The sequence below is a fragment of the Pteropus alecto genome, unplaced genomic scaffold, assembly GCF_000325575.1.
Source record: "Pteropus alecto unplaced genomic scaffold, ASM32557v1 scaffold175, whole genome shotgun sequence".
Taxonomy (NCBI): Eukaryota; Metazoa; Chordata; class Mammalia; order Chiroptera; family Pteropodidae; genus Pteropus; species Pteropus alecto.
Window position 1 is genome coordinate 568,391 of NW_006437739.1, and position 6,377 is coordinate 574,767.

The 6,377-nt window shown below is 31.7% G+C and overlaps 1 pseudogene; it reads right to left on the minus strand.

Moving 5' to 3' along the window:
• Window positions 1-1,238: 1,238 nt before the first annotated feature.
• On the minus strand, window positions 1,239-2,965 carry LOC107195863 (annotated as a pseudogene).
• Window positions 2,966-6,377: the final 3,412 nt, after the last annotated feature.

The following is a 6,377-nucleotide window of genomic DNA, read 5'->3' on the forward strand; positions in this document are numbered from 1 at the left end:
TCCAACAAGGTATGCTTGCCTATAAAGTAAAATTTTTGTTATTTATGAATATTGATATTTATACCTTCTTAATCATCCAATACAATAGAAAAGTTAAAAAGAAATATTGGTAAGAAAATATGAGTCAGGGTAGCCCAGCAGTTTTCATACATTTACAACTGATGAGAATAAAATGTGAATGTCAAAATCATTATACATTCACTTTAGTGAACACAAGAGTTATAACACTGAATTTCCATGGTATAAAAATCACCAAATTTCTAATTCTAAAATGATTATGCCAAATTTTTTCCATGTATTTTTATCTACTACTAACTCTGGTTAAGTGCTCTGAATTTCTCTTTAATCTCTTATGTAAACTAGTTATTAAATTATTTCCTTTAAACTGGATTATTTTGCTGGACTATATAAGATATTAATTCTGATTCTGTGATAACAAAATTATGCAACTGCAGAGAAGAAAATATTTCTAGTCTGATATACAATGTCTTCCAATGTATGAATACTTAATACATTGAACTTTCAAATTTTAAAATGGATGAAATAAGAATGAATAATTCACACTATAAAAATATCAAATTACAAAATTATTCTTACTTCATAAAAAATAATAACTGAGCTTTACTTAAGTACTAAGCTTTCTTGCACAAAATATTTCTAAAGTAATAATTTTCAGTCAGACTATATGACTTAAAAACAAATAGAAAGGTCGTGCATCTTTTAAAAAACATTTTTAATTGAACTTGCATAAACAGTAAGGAATAGCCCCAATTTTTATTGTTATTTTGTTTTTCTATAATTCTTTTCTTTTAGATAAACCATGCCTTCACCCTAGAACATGAATGTCTAATTTTTAACATCATAACTCCCTTTGTCTTTCAGAAACAGCCTGAATGCCTTAAATTCTAAATATTGCTTTGAATTCTCACTGAGGGATTATCACCTAATTGCTGAATTTTGCAATGTTAATAGGTAAAATTTAGATAAACCCTTCATCAATTGCAGCATATTTATACTTATTACAGGCATATTTCAAAGATATTGAACGTTCTGTTCCAGATGACGTCAGTAAAGCAAATATCGGTATAAAGCAAGTCACATGAATTTTTTGGTTTTCCAGTGCATATAAGTTATGCTTACACTATACTGTAGTATATTAAGTATACAATAGCATTATATCTAAAAAAAAAAAAACAATGTTCATACCTTAATTAAAAATATTTTATTGCTAAAAAATACTAACCATTATCTGAGCCTTCGCTAAATTGTAATATTTTGGCTGATGGAGGGTCTTGCATTGATGTTAACGGCTGCTTATTAATCAGGGTGGTGAAGGTTAAGATGCCTGTGGCAATTTCTTAAAATAAGACAACAATGAAGTTTACACACTTATTGAGTTTTCCTTTCGCCAACAATTTTTCTGTAGAACGAGATGCCATTTGATATCATTTTACCAAGAGTAGAACTTCTTTAAAAATTGCAGTCAATTATCTCAAACCCTGTCACTGCTTTACCAACTAAGTTTATATTATTTATATTCTAAATTCTTTGTTGTAGTTTTAACAATATTCACATCTTTACCAGGAGTAGTTTCCAGCTCAAGAAACCACTTTCTTCGGTAACCCAGAAGAAACAATTCCTCATCCATTATAGTTTTATCCTGAGATTGCAGAAATTCAGTTGCATCTTCGGGCTCCACTTCTAATTCCAGTTTTCTTGCTATTTCCACCACATCCACAGTTATTTCCTCCACTGAAGTCTTGAACCCTTCAAAGTCATCCATGAGTTGTAAAATAAACTTATTTCAAACTCCTATTAACATTGATATTTTGACCTCTTCCATGAATCACAAATGATCTTAATAGCATCTAGATTAGTAAATCCTCTCCAGAAGGTTTTCAATTTGTTTTGTCCAGATCCATCAGAGGAATCACTCACTATCTATGGCAGCTATAATTTTACAAAAAATGTATTTCTTAAATAATAAGACTTGAAAGTCAAAATTACTCCTTGATCCATGGGCTTCAGAATGGATATTGTGTTAACAGGCATGAAAGCAACATTAATCTTTTGTACATCTCGATCAAAGCTCTTGGGTGCCTAGGTGCAATATAAATGAGCAGTAAGTAATATTTTGAAGGAATCCTTTTTCTATCTGAACAGTAGTTCTCAACAGGGAGCTATAAATATTCAGTAAATCATGTTGTAATCAGATGTGCTGTCATTCAGGCTTTGCTGTTCCATTTATATAGCACAGGCAGAGTAGATTTAGCATAGTTTTTAAGGGTCCTAGGATTTTCTGAAAAGTACATGAGCATTGGCTTCAACTTAGAGTCACCAGCTATATTAGCCTCTAACAAAAATCAGCCTGTCCTTTGAAGCTTTGAGGCCAGGCATTGACTTCTCCTCTATAGCTATGTTTTCCTACCTAGATGGTATATTTTTCCATTGTAAAGCTTAGCTGGATCTTCTGGATAACTTGCTGCAGCTTCTACATCAGCGCTTCCAGCTTCCCCTTGCACTTTTATGTTATGGAGACAGCTTCCTTCCTTAAATCTCATGAACCAACCTCTATTAGCTTCAAACTTTTCTTCTGCAGCTTCTTCACCTCTCTCTGCCTTCATAGAATTGAAGAGAGTTAGGGCCTTACTCTGGATTAGGCTTTGGTTTAAGGGACTTTTAGGGCTGGTTTCATCTTCTATTTAGACCACGAAAACTTTCTCCATATCAACAATAAGACTGTTTCACTTATCATTCATGTGTTCACTGCAGTAGCAGTTTTAATTTCCTTGATGAACTTTTGCTTTGCATTCACAACTTAGCTAACTGTTTGGCGCAAAAGTCCTAGATTTTAGCCTATCTCAGCTTTCAACATGCCTTCCTCACTAGGTTTTATCATTTCTAACTTTTGATTTAAAGTGAGAGATATGTTAATCTTCCTTTCATTTGAATGGCTAGAGGCCATTGTAGGGTTATTTGTTGGCCTAATTTCAGGATTGTTGTGCCTTAGGGAATAGAGGGAGAGAGATAGGGAAACTCTCAGTTGGTAGAGCAGTCAGAACAACACAACATTTATTTATTAAGTCCGTGGGACCCCAAAACAATTACCATGGCAACATCAAGATCACTAATCACAGATCGCCATAACAAATATTATAAGAATTCAAACATTTTAAATACTGCAAGAAATACTAAAACATGACACAGAGACACAAAGTGAGCAAACGCTATTGGGAAAATGGCACCAATAGACTTGCTCAAGGGTTGCCAGAAACCTTCCATTTCTAAAAAATGCAAAATCCAGAAACACAATAAAGTGAAGTGCAGTAAAACAAGGTACGCCTGTATTAAAAAAAAAAAAAAAAGCATAAGAACATCACTCTTTAAAACACCAAAAACTAGGAAACGCTGAAACATTGAAGGATTTGATTATGATAGACATTATTTAAATACAGAATAAAAACAAAAATCTTGAAGGCTGAGCAAGATCTATTCTTACATGAGTTACTGAGTATTTTAGTTTTAGTAGTAGCGAAGTCAAACAAGTTCCTGCCAAGAATAGTGAATATACTATGCATCAGATTTTTGACATAATGGCATAGAATACATAAGGAAAAATTGCTGAATAATAATTATTAGCAGTTATTGAGGCAGCAAAAGTCTTTTTAAATTAGGTAATTTATGAGAGAATTTGTTTATGTTTTAAGACAATGTATTAGAAGCAGAATTGTTGAAGACGGTATTGTTTAATTGTGCATTGGCACATAATTTAGTCTGTTAGATAAGTGCAAGCAACAGAAGTATTTATATAATATTATTTTGTACTATATAAATATGTTATGCTTTAAGATATTTTTTAATGCTGTGAGGAATTATTCTACCAAAAGCTAGTCTTCAAAGATACTAGCAAGAAATTAGATTAATGAGTGATGCCTGCCACCTATATTCTTTGTCCAATCACAGTAAGTAATCTCACTAGAAATGGTTAAACATCTTCCTTCTGATTTGATCTGTGAAAACCACAAACAAGATAAAATCATTTTCTATCCCCATTTCTTAATCATGAAAAATTTTAATAAAAGAAGAAATTTCTGCATAAGTTGTGTTCATAGAATATTTGTATTAAATTCATTGGGTTAATAAAATGAAATTATATATAATTCATGTGTACAATTCATAATATGTCATAGGTATCTTCAATGACAACTTTATTTTATTTCCTGAAAAGTTACAAGTGGAATTATATAATCAGAAACTCTGTAGTGATCCCTTTAAACAAATTCAGAGAGAGATGCTACTTGTAGGTCTTCCAATCTTTCAGTAAAAGAAGGGAACTCAGATGTTTCTACAGATATACCATATGAACAACAAGCTGTAACTTAATTTAAAGTTGAAGAAATAGCACTTATCTAGACAAATGCCTTCAGCCCAGAAGATTCATAGCAGGAAAGTAGATATGTGTATAAAACCCCTACCATTGGGCTCATTGGAGAGTGGCAGAAATTAAAAAGGCAGCAATAAAAGGAAATTTAAGCTATGAACCATAAGCAATTTGAAACTCTACATAGTTAGGTAAATGACAGAAAAAAAGTTATGGTATTTCCTCATTGTCTTTTCTTCCTTTACGATAAAGGTCATATTCCAATTCGAATATATGTCACTTATTCTTGAAATAAGAATTTCAAAGAATTATAAACTGAAATATATACAAACACTCAAAAATTGTTAGAATTAGTGAATAACAGACCAGCATTGATTAGATAATAGAAATTTATAAATTTCATTGCAGATTTCTATCTATTTAAAGCAGTATTGTAAAAAAAAGGAAGGAAGGAAGGAAGGAAGGAAGGAAGGAAGGAAGGAAGGAAGGAAGGAAGGAAGGAAGGAAGGAAGGAAGGAAGAAAAGAAGGAAGAAAAGAAAAAGAAAGAAAGAAAGAAAGAAAGAAAGAAAGAAAGAAAGAAAGAAAGAAAGAAAAAGAAAGAAAAGAAAGAAAAGAAAGAAAAAAGAAAAGAAAAGAAAAGAAAAGAAGAGAAAAGAAAAGAAAAGAAAAGAAAAAAAGCCTGGCCCATCCTTTTGTGCTAGAATCAAATCTACAAAAAATATTTGAAGCCAGAGTGGCAATTCTTATAGTGACATGTGCTAAGGTCCTTTTGAAAATTGCAGTCACACAGAATGTTGCTGTCCTTAAAAAGCATTTGAAAAATTCTGACTCCCTTTAAGCACCTACTTTGTGCCAAGTGATGTATACTAAGCCCTTCCCATACACTATTTTATTTAATACCCACAATGGCCCTGCATGACATTATCCTAATTTTACAGATGAGAAGATTGAGAGGTTAAATTAACTAACCCACAGTCATTTAGCTAGTAACTAGTAGAGTCTGGATTACAGCTCAAGTCTGGTTAATTCCAAAGCTTGAGCTCTTAACTCTACATCATGCTACAACAAACTTTAAAATACATGTACGTGTATATACTTCCTAATAAGAGAAAAATTAGGTTCTTTCAAGGGATTTAAATTTAACCTATTGTGTGTACTTGTTGATTCATAAAAATTTTAGTTCAAGAAGAAACTTTCCTGATCAAGCCCAACACCACTGTTTTACAGAAAAATAATGTTAGAAATGTGCCATCAGTGCTTAGTAAGATGGTGCCTGGCAAGTAGTGTCCACTCAACAAATATGTACTGAATTAAAAAGTATTAATTAAGTGGAAACTTATACTATATTGAGAGTAATGTCCTATAAATCAAGTACTGTCAGTATCCTCCTTTCACGCTACAGTGAAATGCAACTGTAGGAACAGGGCAGAATTGAAAGGGTTGTTCTTGTATGAAAGGTTGTATAGGAAAGTCTTAAACCCTTAAAGTGTCTTGCAAGCACTTACCCACAAGAGAACCAACCAGGGATTAAGTTTTTAGAAAGATGAACAAAAGCGATGTTCTATTTACCAAAAACAACAACAACAACAACAACAACAAAAAACTACAGACTATCATCCATTGCATCCACTACACTGAAATAGATATGATTGGAAATATATCTGTCCTATCAGAAGTTATTTTTAAGAAGTCTGAAACCACAAAATTCATTCATTGATGAATGGAGAATTTATGTAGAAATTTTCTGTTAAATGTCATTAATTCTAATGACATTTGAGTGCATAAATCCTGGTAGATAAGTGAGATTGCATTGATGTATATCTACAATTGACCTTAAATGAAAATCTTTTGAATAACTTAAAAGAGGTGAAAACTCAGAAAAATAATAAATAATTCTTTTTCTATTAGGCACATTTAGATCACCTTTGAAATCTATTATTACCATTCAAATGTTTTCTCTCTTTCTTTATATATACATACATATATACACATTAA